We start from the raw sequence: 23,198 nt of genomic DNA, 5'->3' as shown, positions 1-23,198 counted from the left end.
AATTTTTGGTTGGTTTGTCACGTTTTCCCAATTCCATCTTCTGCATTACATATGATTTGATTCCCTCTGTAAGGATTCTTTATGGTCTGCTTTAGGCACCTGTTTGAAGTACTCAACACTACCATGTTGTCATTCTGAAAGCAAGATATATCAATCAATTTCTTGGAAGAGTTCTGTCGCCGCCCTACCTACTGTGATTCTCCCACTAATAAAGATAAGCTAAATCTTTCTCACAAGAAAGGTCCATTTCAATGGATCGGGACAGGAGGAGAAATATAAAAGCACGTGCAATATAATATTCACAAGTCCTGTAGGATTCATATACAAGCATGTGTAATATAATATTCACAAGTCCTCCTATATGTTTTTTTTATCACAGATTTAAAAAAAAAAGAAGAAAAGAACTAGGCAATATAGTAGACTACCAGAAGCACTAGCCCGAGCTGCACCTGAGCCTGAGCTGTACCCCGAGCTGGAGGAGCTGCTCGGAGCAGCGGGAGCAGGGGGGTCAAATCTATAAATTGTGTTGGTTAAAAACAAACTTGGTCCTAAAATCCTATGGATTGATGTCTTAACTGATGAGGCCAGCCCGGCAAAGACCTCCACCTGTTGCAATCTGCCGTGGTCCTGAAAATGCGTTGGCAAGACTTTCATAAACGCCTTGGCGTCGTCCACACTGTGGAGGACCAAGGTGCGTTGATTCTTGACTTCCTGAACTGTCTCAAGCATTGCCTTCGTAGCTTCCTCATGAATTCTCTCGTAATGCTGTTTTCTCGCTTGCCTGAAAAAAAAAGATATAAATATTTTGGTGAAGTAAGATGATGTTAAAAAAATCAACTTACGATATCGACGTCTTCTCTCGATTCCGCGCCCAAGTATCTTGTGTTCTAAGGACTTCTTGGTGCCGGACACGAAGACGTGCGCTGAGTTCCATCGGGCGAGAGGTTGAGAGAGAGAAGGGAAGAATGGTCAAGCGAGGGGATGACAAAAGAGAGGGCAAGGTGGAGAGTATGTATATATATATAGGATCGCTTGTGTGCGGTGTGCGTCATGTATTTTGATACCTAATCTTAGCAAATCTAGGGAAATAAGAAAAATAAAAATTTCATTTGAATAAATAAAAGGAAAAAAATGAAAAAATGGGGAAATTGATTTGATTGATTATGTATGGAAATTTGAATTCTTATGGATATTCGGATTTTGTCAAATGTAGAAGTAATTTGAAAATCAAGTGAATAAAGTGCAAAAATTTTTACAAAATGGAAGAAATCAGAGCAAAATTGAATTGATTACGAAATCACGATCCGATTTATAGCTTTGATTTAATGTGACAGAAAATGAAAATTCGAAAGTTGCTATAAAAATGGCTGTCCAGAAATTATTATAAAAATGAGCCACAATTTTCGTGACCGGGTGGAGATTTTTTTGAAAAAATTGAGAAAAATTCACAGAGTAAAAAAGAGATTTGTGTGAGAAAATTCGAAAAGGGGGTGGAAAAGTGGAAAAGTAAAAAAGGTGTGAAGTGACTGGTCCGTGAAAAGTCGTGCGCGGGCGATAAAAAAAAGGGCGTCGGTTTGTCTTCCTCGCCCAGCAGCCCGCACGTCCGGCGACTAGCGCCTGTCCCGCCGTCGATCATTAGCTATTTGATTAATTCCGTCTTCACCCAATAGTGATCCTGCACTAGTCAAGAGTATCGGAGCTGCGACCGCACTGGAAGTGAGAGCTACAGGGATTCCATATGTTTTTGTGCCCTGCATTGCGGTGAGAGGGCGCGGCTCTGCTTGTCTCTTTGGATACATTCGATAAAATTGCAAAAAGGACGCGTAGAGCCAGATAAACCGGTCTCGTCCTCAACCTTATCGGCATTTACGTGTTTACAGGTCTGCAGGGATCCGCGATGGGGTCGGTGCTACGAGAGCTACAGCGAAGATCCCAAGATCGTTCAGGCCATGACCGAGATTGTCCCCGGATTGCAAGGTGATCTTCCTGCTGGTTCTCGGAAGGGTGTCCCCTACGTCGCCGGAAAGTAAGCAAACTCCAGAGATCTTCTTTGCAGTATAGAGCACGTATCTTCATTTTGCATGTCCTGTTCGATTAAACCATAACTGCGGTAGCAACTTCTTTGTTTTTCGTTCAAATTGTGGGTCAGCATGGAACGCGAGCACTTAGTCAAATTCTGCTAATTGAACTGACTTATCAGACGAAATCCTGGATGGGCTGACACGTTTGTGGAAAAAAGAGAGGGATTTTTCTGATGGGAAACTAGGAGTGCTTTCTAGACGATGAATGCGCACGACGTTTGTGGTCCACAAAAGCAACATGATTGGACTTTTCTGATTAGGATTTTGCTGTCATGGACCATGCGTTCGCTTAAAATATTCGGGCGGAGCGTGCGAACAAAAACGAAAGTCATGATACCATTCACCGTCACGGCACGAAGAGCACGAAAAGATGAATTTAATGATCGGCCTGACCCCATTTTCAATCTTTGACTCGGTAGTTGTCGCTCAACTTGGTTAGAAAAAGGTCCAAATCTTTAACAAAATCTGCAGATTTTAGTTGCATTCGAATCTATATCTGTACATTTCTCGAACTTTCTATCTTCCCTGTATAAGGCTGAGAAAAACTGATCATTAGCTCGATCGTGTTTATGATAAAATACAATCTGGTAATGGGTAATACAGTCATGCTGGTGAATCTTAGTAATAATTTAGGTTATCTAGAAGCTCATTAAGCTGTCAGGTAGTGCTAATTTTTTCCTTGTATTCCCCGCAAGCATGATTTCTAGTTCCGTTCAAGTTGTGCAATGTAAGAGGAAAGTCACACATTACATGTCTTATGCCGCCGCTCCTGTCTTTGGATTTTGGATGAGAAAACCATTCATCTTGCTTATACAGTTAGATATTAAACTATTGAAGGAAGATGCCTCTTCTCTTTCGTTTTACATCGTTTAACTTTGGAATGTGGCAGTAAATAAGCACAATTATTCTCGAAAGTACAATAAACGAACTCTGTTCTCTTGGTGCACTGGGAAGGACGTCTGATTTATTTTTACGCTTTCCTGGCACAGGAAAATGTGGCTGCATGCGCAAAGCATTACGTTGGCGATGGTGGAACGACCAATGGCGTCAATGAGAATAACACTGTAACCGATTGGCACGGCTTGCTTAGCATCCATATGCCGGGTTACTACACTTCAATCATCAAGGGTGTCTCAACCGTCATGGTTTCTTACTCTAGCTGGAATGGAGTCAAGATGCATGCTAATGGCAACCTAGTCACAGGCTTCCTTAAAAACAAGCTCCGTTTCAGAGTAAAAGATCATCTCACTACCATTTCAGTTCCGACTCCATAATTTACATTCGATTGATTGAAAAAGTGATAAAAATGCAGGGGTTTGTCATATCAGATTGGGAAGGTATTGACAGGATCACCTCTCCCCCATGCTAACTATTCCTACTCCATTCAAGCAGGAATTAGTGCGGGCATTGACATGGTTGGTGATTGATTATACATTATGCTGTATGAGCCGAGATGAACCTAAAGAGATTTTCATCGGTCCATACTCAAGTTTGATTTGATTTGAACTTAAATGGATTTTCATCGATGATGCGGTGAGGAGAATACTGCGACAAATTACAGCATGACTGCATTTCAGTGGGTCAGGTTTGCTGTATTTTTCACTTAGATGTCAGCAAAAAATGGTGGTCAAAGTGGGCAAAAACTGCTCTGAAAGGGATTAACTTGAGGCATCAATGGCAGGGACTATGGCAACATTTTAAAGTCAATGTCTCTGATCTTCGTGATTTACTAACTTGATCACCCTTTCAATCATAGAATAGCCCTTCCTTTTTCTAGCTTTTTTTCTTACTTATCTGTAGAGATTTTTATGACAAAAAATTATTACTTTTCCCAACAAACAAGTATGAAGAAATGGAAAATCCTTTTTATTTCTATAAAATGAAATAATAACAATCAAGACATTGCAGTCTTGGTTTTTTGGCTTTGAATCATGTATAAAACTCATTTTGAAAATCTTGCTTGTTGGAAAAACAAAGTTTGGCAGATCTTAACATTTTAATGACTGAGCCTTTTTAATGATGTCATGTCCCCTCCGCAACTTTGATTTCATCTCCACATTTTTCCAAATTGTATTTAACCCCAAATCAAAAAACCAAATTACTTTCATGATTTGTGGATGGCTGATTTGGGATGGACTTTTCACCACCGCCTTCATGCCTTGTCCATAACCCGTCCTCTAAGCTTCCTCTCTAATTTGATGAGTCAGTTCATGGATTCATCTATTCTTTAAAAGCAACAACATAAGGAGAAAAAGAAAATGTGAATATTGAATCCCAACGCAGGCGGATCAACTCAGTCAGGTAATTTTGCAGGCCTAATGAGAATCTAAGAAGTCAAGCAAAACACAAGTGAGTTTGCAAATTGGCAGGCTACTCAGCAACCAATACGAAATTCGATAGATTGAGCGGGAGTATGAATGTCCTTTTCTGATGATCAACATGTACCGAATAGACGGAGCACTCGGAGGCTCGAAATAAGAACAGCTTCATAGCCTCCGCTGCTTCCGCATCCGCCGAGCTTTGCTGATTCTTTGATCTCGACTCCTCCCTTTCCATTAAAGAGAGAGAGAGAGAGAGAGAGAGAGAGAGAGAAGGTCAGATCGGAAGATGATGAACTCTTCTACAGGGAAGGGAAATCTCAGTTGAAGCTGATTTTAGAAGAAAACACAAATGCTCAAGAATTTCGTCGGCAATTGGTGAATAGCTTGCGTTGTTTGTTAGGGTTTTTCCTTGATTGAAGGCTGTGATATTAATCATCCTTTTCTTGGGGGTAATCTATAAAGATGAGATCGGATCCTCATTTTTATTTTTTTCAAAAGTACAATTATATATCATATGAATGATGGATTAGGCCTTTGATGCATGATTTGGCTCGAGATTGAAAGGTGATTCGTGTGCATGAATTAAAAACAAATTAGGTAAAAAAAATCGTTTCTCATACTAATTAAATTATAATATTTCATTGTTCATTTAAAAATAAAAAATTTGAAATTTTCAAGTATCGCATACGGAAAAACGTCAAAGTGAAAATATAAAAATTATTTAAGACATGCCATTAGCGATAACATATTTCTCTTCATTTTTTTTTTTTTTTTGTGCAATATAAATTTTCACAATGTTAATCCTCATATATGGTATTTATTTACTTATTTGGGGCCAGAATCCTCATCCGTGGTTAAAAAAGATATCGCTGATTAGGAATTTTAAAAAAGATATCCCCTCGGAGGGTGCTTTAGAAGATTTGCCTAAAACCTGAAGACGCAGCCGCAGGATGTGATCGGGAAGGCTAAGAGGAGAAAACGTAATGGAGGGTGAACTAATGCCAGCGTCCATGGATTTCCATCTCCAAACAGGCTCCGCTCTGATTCTGAAGCCGAATCTGCCGACAAGGTAACTTTCGGCTTTGTGCTTTTTCTTGGTTGGGTTAATGGAAATGAATGTCCTTGACAGGAAATTTGAGTTTCTCATGTTTGTTTGATAAGTTTTTCTGCTTCCTTCCTATCTTCCATCCGTCTTATTTCCAGATATTTCTAACTTTCTTTATTTTTCTTTTGGTGAAACTCAACCCAAAGGAGGATCGGATCAGCTGTTTGCCTGAAGACGTTATAGGCTTTATATTGTCTCTTTTGAAGTCTAGAGAAGCACAAGCCACTTGTCTTCTTTCCAGAAGATGGAGGCATTTGTCTGCATGTCGGGTCACCAACCTTGACTTCGACCGGCGTGAGTTGTTGGACGAGATGAAAGATAGCCCGGAGTTGGCAGAAAAGGAGAGGGAGAGATACGTGGAATGGGTGGACAATGCTTTGTATCCACAATATGAAGGATACCACTTAGGGTGAGCAAACGGTCTAGGGTCGACCGACCAACCCCTGACCGGCCCAACCCCGCCGGTCCCGGTCCAGCTCCCAAGGGGACTAGTTGGTCCTTGGGTCCCGAAATTCCAAGGACCAACACCGCGCTTTGGGTTGGTCCTCGGTCCTAAGAGTTTTGGGTTGGTTCAACCCTGATCAACCCCGTATATTATATTATATTATATTATTTATAATTCTTTTATATATTCAAATCTAAGTAAAATATCTGTTATATTATATTATATTGAGATGTTTTATCAATAGCACTAATAGTAATTACTAATAGTAATTTCAATTTAAAACTTTTGTTGAGTATTAATTATCTCGTCGTTTATTTTGTTTTCAAGTGTTTAGAAGTTCAAGTGAATTAACATGAATTCTAGCTCTTCCGAGTGGTATCTCACTGATGGCTCGGGCCCCCGGGAAGGAGGCCTTGGGTAAAAATAGTACTTGGCGCGGTTATTGTGCTTAAATAATTTTTATGTTTTTTAAAATACGGAACGTGAAGTTATATATTCATGGTTTATATTAAGTATTTTAAACTTTTTATGGTTTAATTGTATTTTACTAATGAATTTCAGCTGCACTTTGCTTTCAATTTGTGTCAAATGGTAGAAGTTTTTGAAAAGTAGAGTAGTACTGCATTTGCTACGATAATTTGCTAGTCAAATGGTGTGAAGTTCATTTTTGCTACGATAATTTGCTAGTCAAATGGTGTGAAGTTCATTTTTTGGTTGAGTGGATTCTACATGATCAAATGCAGGAAAACGCTTTTGCATATGATGTTATGAATATTAAAGATAGATGATTACAAGAACTTTCCATCTTGTTCCATATCTCGATGAGCAGTTAGTAGGTATGAAATTTCTATTATTATGTCATCTTAAATTTGCTAAATATGTATTGGTATTTATAGTTTAGTTGCACAATGCCGCATTGTCGATAGATGTGTAATTTGAATTTATAAGTTTGCTTTTTTTAGGGAGTATAAAAATAAGACGAAAAAATTATCGATCGGTCCCGGTTGACCACGAACCGGACTCAACCCATTGGGTCGGTCCGGTCCTTGGTCCCAAGCTCAATAGGGTCAGTCCTTGGTCCTAAAAATTAAGGACCGACATTGTACGAGTTGGTCCTAGGGTTAGGGGGTCACCTGGACCATGCTCACCCCTAATACCACTTACGTAAATTTGCATTAGGCTTCGACTTGAATATTTCATATCAGTCTCACATCAATCAGTAGATTAGATTTGCGTTGGCAAAACGAGTTAAAGTTCTCCAACTGATTTTTAACCCAGCATCTCTAGAGGATTTAATGAATGATTGTGACCCGAGTCACTTGCCATATCTCTTAGGCTAGGAGACACTTATGGATGCTGATGTAAAGTGCTCACAACGGGCATCATGTCTAAATAATTTTGCCTTTAGCCCTTCTAGTTCTTGGCATGTTGGCTTGAGGTATCTTGAAGAGCTCACCTTGCATCAAATCACTGTAGAGGGAGAACTCATCGAGCAATTGCTTGCCAATTGTTCAGTTCTAGAGCGATTAACTTTGCACAATGCTTTTGCTTTGGATAGGTTGAGAGTTTCTGGCTGATCATTGAAGTTGAAATACTTGCTCGTATCATGTTGTGTCGATCTTGAATGCGTTGAGATTTTTGACACAAATCTTGCATCCTTCACTATCATGGGAATGGATATTCCAATGTGTTTGGACAAGCTCCCCCTTCTGTCTGAGATATGTATTATGGGAACTAGCTGGGGGTTTGTGCATGCAGCCTTGTCTTTTCTTTCTAGTCTTTCTTGTCTACATATTCTCAAACTTGACTATGTTATTTCACCTGATGTAAGAGCCTTGACTGATTTTCGTAAGGTTTCATAGGTTATATCTTTTTTGCTATCTTTGTTGTCATTGATACTCTCTCTCTCTCTCATGTAGGAAAACTTGGCATATCTGTCAACTACCTAAATTGCCAAGTGTAAGCAATTGAAAGTGAGCGTTCGAGGATATGGAAATGCAAGCCTACTTCCATTCACTCTCGTGATTGAGGCATGTGCCTCCTTGCGAAGTTTTGTGTTTGAGGTGGGATTTTAGCCTCATTCAAATCTCCATCTATTTAGACATTAGACAAATGTAGGAGGATAGAATATAATAAACCAAGCCACTATTGAATCCTATTCAAGTCTCTGCTTATAGGTGTCATTGGGACATCACGTGATTAGTATTTACATGATGTGACAATCACGCATGCATACTTTTTTTGGCAAATTCTCTCTTCCACTAGCATTCTCCAATCCATCGATATCTTGTGGTGATGAATAATATACGGCATTCTTCTTTTTCATAGTTGATGTGGCCATCAAATATGCTATGCAGGTAGAGAGAATTGAAAAGAGTTGTTAGACCTTTCCATATGTACCTAAAGGAGGTTGAATTTTACAATTATTATGGTCGACCTTGTGATCATGAACTGGTGAATTACCTTAGTGAGAATGCCATTGCTTTGGAGAAGTTAGTGGTGAATTCCTGTGAAGAAGCATATTTCCCGGATGGGATGAAAAGACTGAAGGAACCTTGAGAACGTGCTTTGCAACAGCTCAAGGGAAAGTTACCTTCAAGAATTGAGCTGGTGATTAATTAACAAAACCAAAGCATCATCCACAGAGCTGTTATGCATCGCTTTGATTCTGCAACCTCTTCACCTCTTTAAAGTTAGTTTTTCAACTGCGGATATATGTTTGTTTATTAATTATTTGTAGCACTTGATTTTTTTTAGCTGGATTTATAAGTTGCGTAATAGCTCTTCTGCATTTTTAAACAACATGAAATGCAGCAAGGCCATGAATAATGGATGTTTCCGGTTTATGGTTGAACTTTCTCGTGTGTTTCTACTTTTTGAAGTTACAATTGCAAGTTTACATCATCAAGATCAATTCTCCATTCAATAAAACCCCATAATTCTGCCCAACATCCAATGTAATCTTCCATACGCAAGATTGGACACAAAAATTAAGTCTTTTTTTTAAATTTTTTTTTAAAAGCCCCACAAGTCAATGCGAGGCTGATTAGCATGGTCTTAATCTTCGCTTATTAAAGAAAATTTGCGACTTTTACCACTTCGTGGTTTTCGAAGTGTGGTCCTCAAACAACGCCGCGATTATATACTAACTCTAATGTTTGCAACATTAGGCCTATCGTCATTCTTGAGTAACATGAACAAAACAATAATACATATCAGTATATCACAAATGGCGAAATCATTGCTGATATCTGATAGTGATCTTCTAAGTTCTAAGTCAACATCAATTACTCCATTAGTGTATCTTGCTGCAACTCATGAACAGATCAATCAAGCACGACCAAGAATCCATAAAGTCAAGCAAAGCACAAGAAAGGTTTGAAAATTGGCATGCAACTCAGCAACCAATTACACAAGTTGAACGGGAAAAGGAATGCCATTTTCCAATGATTGCATCTAGACCCGTCAAATGGGTGGGTTGGGTCGAAAATGGGTCGACTTATATTTGACCATGTAACCCGTTTTGACCCATATTTCTATAGTGTAAATTTAGTGACCCATACCCGACCCGACCCATATCCAATCCGACCCGTATTGCTAAAACCCATTAATATTCTAGAAAAACCCACACTTACTTTAAGCTATATGCTAATTGGATAAAAACCTCAAATCAAATTAAAAATAGTAAATAAAAAAAATGTTAAAAAAACCTATAAATTGAAATATTTATGAAGAATTAGACTATGCACATGCTTTTCTTATCTAAAGCGAGCATGTTATTGAGCAACTGAAAACTGCAACGTAAAACTAAGTATTAGCTATTTGAACACTATCTAATGAAACATTGGTGAAGGCAAGAATGAAAATGGTCGTTCAAGAACTATGTTTCTTGCGAAAGAGATAATGATCTTTTCGAACGATCTCTTGAAATCTTAACTCCAAAGAACGTATGCAGCATCATCCATATCTTTCATATCAAAGTTGGAAGATAACCAATTCTTGCGAAAGAGATAATGATCTCTTCGAACGATTTCTTGAAATCAAGTTTTAATACTCGTCCAAAAAGTGCAATTAAGTACCAAATTCGTAAACAGAAGAAGACTGTCCGAGGGACTTTGAAGAAGGGGCTCTAAAAGAAAAACAAAACCATCATGTTCTCCTGTCGTTCTTAAGAACTTAACGGGAAAATGCTAATGAACGTGACGGCCCATTGGAAGGGAAACTTGCGCGGATCAAATCAATGCCATGATGGCCTTGAGGGCCCAACTATAACCGTCGCTAACGGGAAGCCCACCGTCTGCTTCGTCCCGTCATGGACAGAAATGGCAAGAGGCAATCATCCCCCAACTCAATTCATGTAAACGTCCTGTCAACGGACATTTGATTCATATGAATTCGCTCTATCTCAATCGTTGGATCATGCGAACCTTATGTGTGGGGTCCATATTATTCAACGACCCATGTGTTTCACTTCACATTTCGTAGCGAGGAACTCGGCTAAGTGATGAAAGAAAGAGCTGGATCGGATCGGGACAGGAGGAGAAAGACCTATTGATCTGCCACCATAAGAAAAAGTCAGTATGCAGACTCCCAGAACTGCCCGCAAACTAGAACCATCAAAGATTAGCCGAGAAAAGGGCACTTCCTGCTACGAGCAAAAAGTAAAAAGAAAGCAGGACCCCTTGAGGTCAAGCTTAAATTTAGCCTAGTCAGCTCATCTGATTGAACTGCTTCAAGGAGTTAAGGTGAGTAGAGAGATGCAGTAGTTTGAGTAAATCATACAGATAGGATTCGAAAAGAAAAATCATACACACAAAAGACAAAGCTGTTCTAAGATATACAAGCATGTGTAATATAATTTTCACAAGATTAGTCCTCATACATGTTTTTTTTTCATCACAGACTAGCGTTTCTTTTATTTAAAAAAGAAGAAGAAGAAAGAACATAACTAAGCAATCTAGTAGACTACCGAGTACCAGAAGTACTAGCCGAAGCTACACCAGCAACTGGAGGAGCAGGTGGGTTAAATCGATAAATCGTGTTGGTTAAATACAAATTTGCACCTAAAACCTTGTGCATGGATGTCTTGATTGATGGGGCCAACTCGGCAAAGACCTCGACTTGTTCCAATTGGCCACGGTCCTGAAAATATACCAACATGATTTTCATAAATGTCTTGGCATCCTCCATATTATGGAGTACCAGGGCGCGTTGATTTTTGACTTCTTAAACCGTCTCACGCATAGCCTTGTTAGCCTCTTCAAAAACTCTTTTGTAATGCTGCCTTTCTACTTCTCTGAAAAAATAAATATAAACATATTAGAGCTCATAATTATTTTGGTGCCATGACTCCAAAATACATCGAACTATTCTTGTAGCATTCATAGAGAAGCTGATTCGGAAATGAAAATTAAAAATCACATAGTTGGGATCTTTGAGACGCTGACTTCATACTTTACAAAATTTACAAAAAGAGCACCTCACATAGTCGTGATTTTCAAAGAAGTGAGATGATCATTAAAAAAAGTCCAACTCACGATATTGACGTCTTCTCTCGATACCACCACCAATTTTTTTGTGCGCTAAGAAATTCTTCTTACCGGACGCGAAAGGCCTGCATGATAACGTTTCTATTTCTTCCGATTTCTATTCTTTTGTTTTCTGGAATGAAAAAAGAACGGAAAGCTGTTTGATAACGCCAACATATTTTTCTATTCCCCAGAATAAAAAAAAGTGGCTTGAGAATAGATTTGGAACATAAATAATAATAAATAAATAAATAAATAGCTTCTTGTTCCAGGAAATAATTTTTAGAAATAAGTGTTTTTTTTATTTTCTATTTTTCTTTTGTTTTTCTTTCTTGTTGTGGCCACCATCAGCCGCCTGCCAACCGTCGGCCACCTCTTGCCGCTTGCAGCCACCGTCGCCAGCGACCGCGATCGCCGCCACTTGTAGCCCACTAGTCGCCGCCCATAATCCATCGGCCGACGATCGTCACTGTTCGCCAATAGCTTGCCGTCACCAATTGCCACACAACCATCGCACGACTGCTGCCTGCAGTCGCATGACCAATGACTGTTGTCGCCGATTGTCGCCATAGGATCGCCACCCATAGCTCACCCGGCTGTCGCCCCCTCCCACAGCCGGTGGGTTGTGGGCGGCGATCTTGTGGTGGCAGTCGGCGGTCATGCAGCGATCGTGCAACGGTCATGCGGCAGTCGTGCAGCGGTCGTGCAATATTCGTGCGATGGTGGTGCGGCGGTGGTGCGGCGGTCATGCGACGTTCGTGCAACGGTCGTGCAACGGCGGGCGGTGATCGCAAACTAGAACCATCAAAGATTAGCCGAAAAAGGGCACTTCCTGCTACGAGCGAAAAGTAAAAAGAAAGCAGGACCCTTTGAGGTCAAGCTTAAATTCAGCCTAGTCAGCTCATCCGATTGAACTGCTTCAAGGAGTTAAGGTGAGTAGAGAGATGCAGCAGTTCGAGTAATCATACAGATAGGATTCGAAAAGAAAAATCATATACACAAAAGACAAAGCTGTTCTCAGATATACAAAAGCCGTTCTTAGATATACAAGCATGTGTAATATAATTTTCACAAGATTAGTCCTTCTACATGTTTTTTTTTTTCCATCACAGACTAGCGTTTCTTTTATTTAAAGAAAAGAAAAGAAAGAACAGAACTAGGCAATCTAGTAGACTACCGAGTACCAGAAGTACTAGCCCAAGCTGCACCCCGAGCTGGGGGAGCAGCAGGAGTAGGGGGTCAAATCTATAAATTGTGTTGGTTAAAAACAAACTTGGTCCTAAAATCCTATGGATTGATGTCTTAACTGATGAGGCTAGCCTGGCAAAGACCTCCACCTGTTGCAATCTGCTGCGGTCCTGAAAATGCGTCGGCAAGAGTTTCATAAACGCCTTGGCGTCCTCCACACTATGGAGGACCAAGGCGCGTTGATTCTTGACTTCTGAATTGTCTCAAGCATTGCCTTCTTAGCCTCCTCATGAATTCTCTAGTAATGCTGTTTTTTCGCTTGCCTAACAAAAAAAAAAGATATAAATATTTTGGTGAAGTAAGATGATATTAAAAAAAATCAACTTACGATATCGACAGCTTCTCTTGATTCCGCATCAAAGTATTTTGTGTTCTAAGGACTTCTTCGTGTCGGACACAAAGATGTGCGTTGAGTTCCATTGGGCGAGAGGTTGAGAGAGAGAGAGAGAGAGGTGGAATAGGGGTCGGGCAGAGAGAGAGAGAGAGGGGAAAAATGGTCGAGGAGATGACAGAGAGAGAGGGAGAGGTGGAGAGTATGTATATATATACAGGACCGCTCGTGTGCGGTGTGCGTCATGTACAAGAAAATTTCTCTCACATTATCCTTTCCCTTTTTCAGTTATTAGTCAACTTACCAAAAATAGTATGTTGACGAATTGATTTCTTGTATGTTTCAAGGCCAATGAAAACATCTTTGAGACGAGCGTAGAAAAGGCCAAAAATGAAAGGAAAAGAAAAGAAAGATGACTTTTCATGCGTTGGCGCTTTTCATTTTTAACACGGTCCCTCAAGCGGAGTGATGATTTTTATTCATGTGTTGATGGGCCTAAGTGGGCCTACCCGCCCATGTTGGGCCTAAAAGCCTGACCCGCAAGATAAGGGTCCATGGAGGAACGGTTGCGATGTGAAAGGTTGCGTTGTTTAGTTACGGGGTTGTCTTTTGGGGGAACGTTACACGTTGAAGAGTTGCATCTGTTGGAAAAGACGTAAGAGAGAAAAGAAAAAGGGATTGCACCCCTTCAATGTACGTACATTGAAGACCCCTTTTTCCTAAGACGTTTCACCCTCTCTCTCTCTCTCTCTATGAAGAAAACATAAAAGAACAGTACGTTCTGTAAGTTTTCTCCCCTTACAGCAACAATACGCTCCTCGGTAGAACGGAATAAAGATTCTTCCTCAAACTTCAACGTTGGTGTTTAATCTGTGGATAATAAGGTACGCTCGATTCCGTAATGTGTCTTTGATCGGTGATACATGGTTGTTCTTGGGCTCATCTTCCGCATTCGTTTTAAGGATTCGATTTAGTGTTGAATCCGTTTTAGGGAATCAGTTATTCCCAACATTGGTATCAGAGTCGTAGTTCATGTTTCCCAATTCCCTTTTTATGTTATTGAATTATTTTTTGTGGTCGAAATTCGAGAAAAGCCACTGCCGGTGGATCGAGGACGGAAAAACCTGACACCCGTGTACTGTTCACCTATTTTGTAATTTTCTGCAAGTCGAAATTCGTTTTTGATAGCGCATGGTCGAAGCTCTCGTCAATACGAGAAAAACGAGTGGCGGATCGCCGCCGGAGGCCACTGGACGCGCTGCCACGTGCAGCCGGAAGGAACTGGTGTCGTCGACACGTGCGATTCGGTCTCAACTAGGCGCGTGTGACGCACGTGCCGATTCGTTTCCTAGGCGCGTGCGTCGCACGTGCGGAAGCCTGCCACGCACATGCTAGTTGACGTCTTCGTGACGTCAGCCTGCGCAGCACGTGTCGGTCGGTTCGTCCGACTCAGCCCAACCGGCCCGACCCGATTCGACCCAACCCGACGGCCATTGACTGTTGACCACCTTTGACCCGTTGACTTGACCCATTTGACCCGACCCATTGACCCGTTGACTCGACCTGGTCATTCGTTGACTGTTGACTGGAGTTGATTGGCGTTGACCGACCGATTTTTTTTTGTATTTTCCAATTTTGTTTATTATGGATTATAAGTAATCAATTTTGATTCTGCATTTGTTCTATGAACCATGAAAAATTATGTATTTTCCCTTTTGTTCATTGTGGGTTATAAGAAATCCATTTTAATTCTACATTTGTTGCATGAACCATGAAAAATTATGTATTTTCCCTTTTGTTTATTGTGGATTATAAGTAATCCATTTTTGTACTGCATTTGTTATAGAAACTATGATGCGTTATGCACGCATATCTGCATTTCCTAGAACGGACAAAGAAAATATAAGACTTAAAGGGCTAATGACGGAGTTAACTAATTATCGGTGGAACGACGGTGATATAGTATCACACGTGGTCAGGGTCAATCAGATGATACAAGAAATCATATGGAATGGTTATCATATGTCGAATTTTGAGAATGTGCCGGCTTTAATAAACACTCTTCCACCTAAATGACAAGTAGTGTTAGATCGCCTATGGGAGGTCAATGTGGTCCTGGATTATAGGAGACTTACGGTACATTTTGTAAGAGAATATTATAGGATGGAGTTGACTAAAACTTCAACTCTTGGGATGAGTGCCACATGACGCAGAGTGAATGCGCCTTGGAGGTGGCATGAGAGCTCTCCAAAGGTTTTTCCATAGTTGATCAATGTGCCTTTAGAATTCTTAGAAAATTTTACTGATAGATTAGAAAAGATTTTCCCCATTTATTTTTTAGACTAGTCCGAGATGTTTTTAGGTGTTAATATCTCTTTCTATGTTGATGTTTTTTCCTCTGAATATATTACTTAGTATAATTGACATGTTTAATAATTGAAAATTCAATGTTATTTATTGTTGTAAATAGAAATTCAAAAAAAAAAAAAAATTGTGACTTTGCTGGACTTATTTTGCATAAAAGATTATATTAATGATAGTTTTAAGTCATGATTTTTTGGATGATGATTGGAAACATAGTGACATTTTAATTCTAAAATCATACTTAAAATTATTCATTAATATGATGAGTCTATGCAAAATAGATGCATAAATAATATGTATAAATAATTCATGCATATGTGTCTGATATGTTCAAATCGATGACTTCAGCAACTAATAACATAATTGCTGATTTGAACAAAGAAGACAAAATGAACGGCGAGAATTGTGAAATATTGAATATGGAAATTCAATATGTTTTTGAAAAGCAAGAAGCACTAGAAGCTCTTGACCATGTTATGGAAGAAATTGAGGATGCTGTGCGCCATCTTAAGCTAGCCGAGGACTGCCTTAAGGTATCTGAAAAGGAAACACATATTTGCTATATTGCTTCAAACTCAAAAGGAGCTTCGAGCTCTAAGTGCAAGCGCATTGATTCATTCAATATGTGGTTATGCAAGGGATCAAGTCCTTCTTGTAAGAAACTAAGAACTAATCAACATAGGAAAACGTCCCCGAGTGAAGAGTATTTCAAGGGTGAAGTGTTACAACTATGACCAGAAGGGTCACTAGGCTCGTGATTATCATGAGCTAAAGAAGGTACTCGCCCCTTATACTCTTAAGAACTTTGTTAATGTGTCAAGTTCTATATTAATAGCTGAATCTAATCCTTTGTGGACTGTAAATTTGGGGGCAACAGACTATGTAGCGAAGGATAGAAAATCATTCATGGAATTCCGATGAGTACAAACTGGAACTAAGTGGATCTATGTAGGAAACAACTTCAGAATAGAAGTAAAAAGAATTGGCACATGCTAATTAAACATGCGTGGTGGACGCATTTTGTTCCTACATGATGTATTGTATGCTCCGGAGATTCATCGGAATTTAGTGTCTATTTTAGCGTTGGTTAAGCTTGATTTTAATATGAACTTCTATAATAATGATGTGGATTTGTATTTGGATACAAATTACTATGGTTGTAGTTATTTTCTAAATGGTTTCATTGTATTAAATATTAACTATGGTAATGTTAATGTTTGCTATTCCCTTTTCACGTCTCCTAATTTATATGATAATGATGTGAATATATGTCATGTTAGACTTGGTCATATTTGCCAACAATGTATGAATAGACTAACCAAAGAGGACTTGTTGGGCAACATTGAAAAAGTCGATTTGTTCATATGTGAGCATTGCCTAGTAGGGAAAACGACAAGGAAACCATTTGGAAAATGTAAAAGAGTTGAATTTCCTTTGCATTTAATCTATCATGACGTCTATGATCCGATGAACGTAAAAGGAATGCATGTGGCTGTTTATTTCATCACATTTATAGATGATTATACTCGATTTGGATATGTCTATTTGATTTCTCATAAATCTGAAGCATTGAGTTGTTTCAAAAGGTTTATGAACTTAGTAGAAAATTAATTAGACAATAAAATAAAAGTATTGAGATCCGATCGAGGTCGAGAATATTTATCTGATTAGTTCAGAAAATTATGTGATGAAAAAGAAATAGAAATATAATTGTCTATTCCATACACTCCTCAACAAAATGGTGTTGCGGAGAGAAAAAACAAAACCCTATTAAAAATGGTTAGGTCCATGATGATGCATGCTAACTTACACATCACTTTTTGGAGTAATGCGTTGTTAGTTGCTGTTTATATACTTAATCAGATGACTTCCAAATCAGTTACTTCCACTCCATATGAGTTATGGACAAGCATAAAACCAAACTTAAGTTTTCTTAAACCATGGGGTTGTGTTAACTATACTTATGAGCCATCTCACAAGTTTGGGAAATTGGGTCCTAGGGAAAAAAGAGTATTTTCATAAGATATTTTGAACACTCGAAATGGTATATATTCATAAATGAGTAGGAAAGTGGAAGTATAACTGAATTCGAATTACGTGATGTCACATCCTTAGAGAATGAATTTCTTAAGAAAGGTGAAATAGGTGAGGATTACTCCCTATTTGAAACCTTTGATCAAGATAATGAACTTAATGGAATTCGTGCAAGTGGAAGTAACATAAGAAATGATGAATTTAATTCAACTCACTCTCAATTACAACCATATGATGAGATGATATTGTCATTATTTAATCCGAGTGGGAGCATGATGGGGAATGACGTGTAAAGTATACAATCTCCCATACGGCGAACAAGTTGCAAAAGTATTCTCCGTTGACGTTTTGACATTGAAGGGGAAACTTTTTATGGTTGCTCCATAAGATGAAGATGAGCCAAGAAATATTAATGAGGTTCTAAATTGCCCTAGTAAAGAAAAATGGATACACGCAATGAAAGAGGAGATTGAGTTAATGAAGTCAAACCATGTTTGGGAACTAGTTGATCTTCCAAAAGGACGCAAAGCTATTGGGAACAAGTGGGTTATCAAAATAAAGCGCAAAATTGATGGTTCGATAAAAAGACATAAGACTCACCTTCTAGCGAAGGGGTATAATCAACAAGAATTAATTGATTATAAAAAAACATTTTTTCCTATAGTGAGATTTACCTTAATTTGTATTATTCTAGCAATAGTGGCAAGTATGGATCTTGAGTTACATCAAATGAATGTAAAGACTGCTATCCTCAATGGAGAATTAGAAGAAGAAATGTATATGGAACAACCTGTTGATTTCATTATGGAAGGCCAAGAAGGAAAGGTATGTCAAATTTTGAGATCAATATACGGTCTTAAGCAATCGTCAAGACAATGGTATATACGTTTTCATAATGCCATAATGGCACATGATTTTACAATGATAAATGAGGATCATTGTATATATATCAAAAGATTCAAAGATCAATTTGTGATCATATCATTATATGTTGATGATTTACTAATTGCCGGAAGTAATATGGAGTTTGTTAATACTGTGAAGAGTTGATTATCTTCCAACTTTGATATGAAAATATGGATGGGGTTGCATACGTTCTTGGAGTTAAGATTTCAAGAGATTGTTCGAAGAGATCATTATTTCTTTCGCAAGAATCATTATCTCTTTCCCATTGACACTCCTATTGCAAAAGGTGATAGACCATGTCCAAGGACTCTACAAGAGAATGAACAAATAAAACATGTTCCTTATGCTAGTACTATTGGGAGCTTGATGTATATTATGATGTGTACAAGACCTGACATATGTTTTACAGTTGGAATGGTGAGTAGATACCAATCCAATCCAGGTCAAGCACATTGAAAGGCCGTTAAAAGAATACTAAGGTATCTAAATAGAACTACTAATTACAAGCTGAATTACCAAGGAAATGATCTGCGACTTGAAAACTATTTAGATGCTAATTGGGGAGAAGATTTAGATTAAAGAAAATCTACCTCTGGTTTTGCTTTCTTACGGAATAATGTGGCCATATCTTGAAGTAATAAGAGGCAAATGTGTATAGCCTTGTCTACGATGGAAGCTGAATTCGTGGCATTATCAATAGCATTACAAGAAAATGTTTGGTTTAAGAGATTTTTGGATCATTTAGGTGTTATTGGGTATGTTGCAAATCCATTATTAGTTAACTGTGATAGCCAAGCAGCTATAATGTACACCAAACATCCAAAATATCATGGCAAGACCAAACATATAAATATCAACTATAATTTTGTCAAGGATATGGTTGCACGAAAGAATGTGAACTTACAGTACATATCTACGCATAGAATGGTAGCAGATCCTATGACAAAACTAATACCTAAAAATGTGTTTTGTGGCAATGTAAAATCTCTAGGACTACGTAGAGGCTGATGTATTGAATATTGTAATTTCCCTGAAGTGTTCACATTTAATGAATTTGTGTTTTTCATCATTAATGCTTATGAATCTTTATTTGACGTTTATGCATCTTAATGCTCAGTGCATTATATTAAATTAAGAAAGTATGTCGGACAGATAAGAGATTAGCCCACTCACACGGGTAATCACCTCTATTTACTGTGTGATAAATAAAGATGAGACGGTTTTTAAGCTTATTATCTATGTGATAATTGAGAGCTCAAGCTTAAAATACATATATCGCCTTAACTGAGTGTTAAAATGAGGACATAATATTTACTATGTCCAAAAGTAAAATAACCCACATATTTTACTTTATCTGTCTATGATGACATATATGAGTTCTGATGAATTCTGTGAATAAGTAGATACATGAACTCAAGTTAGACATTAAGTATGTCTGAACTATCATCTGTACGGTATTAAAGGTGTAGACATACGCTCCATGGGAAATGAGTTAAATACCGTAATACGTATTTCATACTACATATGTATGAGACGACTAATAAGAGTGGCAAAATTTGATCTCAACTTTTATACCGTGTGAGATTCTTGAGGAAAAGAGTTCCTCAATTTAGTGTCATCATGATTTTACTTATTCTCAAGATTTTTATTTAGTGGTAACAATGATCATGAATTGATCCGATCTAATGGGACATTTCTTGGAAAAGCAAGCTGAACTGAAATTGAGAGTTTGAAAAAAAGAGGAAGATCGAATTTGGAAAATCACATATTAGTTTTGTGTTCACTGATCGACCAATTATGACTGTTTTTGGGATAATCATAATTGTGAATACAATATATCATTATTTAAAATGAAATCAAGAGAGATATAAATGTGATTGATCGATCTATAGTACTGCATACTAAATTTACTCAGAGTGTGATGCTCATTATGAACTGCTATATATTCTTAATAGATGTATAGCAACGAGCTCTCAAAGTATGTTGGTTGCACGGATTATTCACCGGTATGAGAGGATCCTATTCGGTCCACCATGTGCAAGTGGGAGATGATGATTTTTATTCATGTGTTGATGGGCTTAAGTGGGCCTGTTCGCCCATGTTGGGCCTAAAAGCTTGGCCCACAAGATAAGAGCCCATGGAGGAACGGCTGCAATGTGAAATGTTGTGTTGTTTAGATACGGGGTTGTGTCTTTTGGGGGAACGTTACACATTGAAGAGTTGCATCTGTTGGAGAAGACGTAAGAGAGAGAAGAAAAAGAGATTACACTCCTTCAACGTACGTACGTTGAAGACCCCTTTTTCCTAAGACGTTTCACCCTCTCTCTATGAAGAAAATAGAAAAGAATAGTACGTTCTGTAAGTTTTCTCCTCCTTACAGCAACAGTATGCTCCTCGGTAGAACGGGATCAAGATTTTTCCTCAAACTTCAACGTTGGTGTTTAATCTGTGGATAATAAAATATGCTCGATTATGTGGTGTGTATTTGATCGGTGATACATGGTTGTTCTTGGGCTTATCTTCCGCATTCGTTTTAGGGGTTTGATTTAGTGTCGAATCTGTTTTAGGGAATCAGTTATTCCCGACACGGACATGCAGCTTCGTATACGTTCGTGCTATTTTAGTTTTTACATGTTCGTGCTTTGGGATGAGCGAAGAAAAGGAGTGCGACTTTGTACGCGTTGGTAGTACAAATTTCTATTATATGAAGGGCAAGGTTTGTTGCCGCACCACCACCATATTTGCCCGCGTTCATCCTCTCTCTCTCTTTCTCTCACAAACTTGGATAGGGAAAGGTCCAACTCTTCAACAAAATCTGCAGATTTTAGTTGCATTCGAAACTATATCTGTACATTTCTCAAACTTTCTATCTTCTCTGTATAAGGCTGAGAAAAACTGATCACTAGCTCGATCGTGCTTATGATAAAATACAATCTGGTGATGGATAATACAGTCATGCTGGTGAATCTTAGTAACAATTTAGGTTATCTAGAAGCTCATTAAGCTGTCAGGTAGAGCTAATTTTTTCTTTGTAGTCCCACAAGCATGATTTCTAGTTCCATTCAAGTTATGCAATGTAAACTATTGAAGGAAGATGCCTCTTCTCTTTCGTTTTGCATCGTTTAACTTTGGAATGTGACAGTAAATAAGCACAATTATTCTCAAAAAGTACAATAAACGTGCTCTGCTCTCTGGGTGCACTGGGAAGGACATCTGATGCATTTTTTACGCTTTCCTGGCACAGGAAAAATGTGGCTGCATGTGCAAAGCATTACGTCGGCAATGGTGGAACGACCAATGGCATCAATGAGAATAACACTGTAATAGATTGGCACGGCTTGCTTAGCATCCATATGCCTGGTTATTACACTTCAATCATCAAGGGTGTCTCAACCGTCATGGTTTCGTACTCTAGCTGGAATGGAGTCAAGATGCATGCTATTGGCAACCTTGTCACAGGCTTCCTCAAAAACAAGCTCCGTTTCAGAGTAAAAGATCGTCTCGCTACCGTTTCAGTTCCGACTCCATAATTTGCATTTGATTGATTGAAAAAGTGATAAAAAAATGCAGGGGTTTGTCATATCAGATTGGGAAGGTATTGACAGGATCACCTCTCCCCCCCATGCTAACTATTCCTACTCCATTCAAGCAGGAATTAGTGCGGGCATTGACATGGTTGGTGATTGATTATACACTATGCTGTATGAGACGAGATGAACCTAAAGAGATTTTCATCGGTCCATACTCAAGTTTGATTTGATCTGTTGCAGGTGATGGTCCCGTCGAATTTCACGCAGTTCATCGATGGGTTAACCTTCCAGGTGAAGGATAAGATCATCCCAATGAGCCGAATTGATGATGCGGTGAGGAGAATACTGCGAGTCAAATTCACAATGGGCTATTCGAGGATCCACTGGCCGATACCAGCCTAGTGAACCAGCTAGGAAGTCAGGTTTGCTCGAGATCAATCTACTGGTTCACCTAGATGTCAAGGATGATTTCTGATCCTTACTCATCAAATCTGGTTAACTTGAAAAACAGGAGCATAGAGAATTGGCTAGGGAAGCTGTCAGAAGGTCCTTGGTGCTCCTGAAAAATGGCGAAGGAGCTGATGCGCCATTACTTCCTCTTCCTAAGAAAGCGCCAAAAATACTTGTTGCTGGTAGCCATGCAGATAACTTGGGGTATCAGTGTGGTGGATGGACAATTCAATGGCAGGGACTAAGTGGCAACAACCTCACTAGCTCCGTTCTTCCTGATTTACTGTGAACTTGATCATTGTTTCAATCATAGAATAGCTCTACTTTGCTAACTTCATGATCATGTCTTCCTGTAGAATCTAAGAGACCGAATGTTCATTTTTGGTGGATGGACCAGGTACAACAATTCTCACTGCTTCATTAAGAACACTGTTGATCCAGAAACTACGGTTGTCTATGCCATTAAGAACACTGTTGAGAACCTACGGTTGTCTATACGGACACTGTCAAATCCGGCAAATTCTCTAATGCCATTGTAGTAGTGGGAGAACACCCTTATGCAGAGACATTTGGCGACAGCACAAACTTGACCATTGCCGACCCAGGTACAAGCACCATATGGAATGTATGTGGAGCTGTGAAGTGTGTGGTCGTCATCATCTCCGGTCGTCCTGTCGTGATCCAGCCCTATGTCGCAGCAATGGATGCTATCGTCGCTGCTTGGCTTCCAGGAACTGAAGGCCAAGGGGTTGCAGATGTTCTGTTTGGTGATTATGGCTTCACGGCCAAGCTTCCTAGGAAATGGTTCAAAACCGTGGATCAGCTTCCAATGAATGTCGGGGATCCTCATTACGA

The 23,198-nt window shown here is 39.0% G+C and overlaps 1 protein-coding gene and 1 long non-coding RNA gene across 3 annotated transcripts in view; one reads left to right on the top strand and one right to left on the bottom strand.

Moving 5' to 3' along the window:
- Positions 1-23,198, bottom strand: part of LOC104443046 (golgin subfamily A member 6-like protein 22) — a 41,215-nt gene that overhangs the window by 13,810 nt on the left and 4,207 nt on the right. The window lies entirely within an intron of this gene.
- On the top strand, positions 1,651-22,073 carry LOC104414149. 2 transcript variants are annotated; one of them, XR_005551741.1, is made up of 4 exons: positions 1,651-1,761; positions 1,881-2,026; positions 3,071-3,313; positions 21,934-22,073. It is a non-coding gene; the product is annotated as an uncharacterized LOC104414149 (long non-coding RNA). The 2 variants fall into 2 exon arrangements; XR_005551740.1 differs by having other exon boundaries at positions 1,755-2,026.

This window comes from Eucalyptus grandis, chromosome 1 (assembly GCF_016545825.1).
Source record: "Eucalyptus grandis isolate ANBG69807.140 chromosome 1, ASM1654582v1, whole genome shotgun sequence".
NCBI lineage: Eukaryota > Viridiplantae > Streptophyta > Magnoliopsida > Myrtales > Myrtaceae > Eucalyptus > Eucalyptus grandis.
The sequence above is the reverse complement of the archived record's forward strand: the minus strand, read 5'-3'. Positions and strand labels throughout refer to the sequence as shown.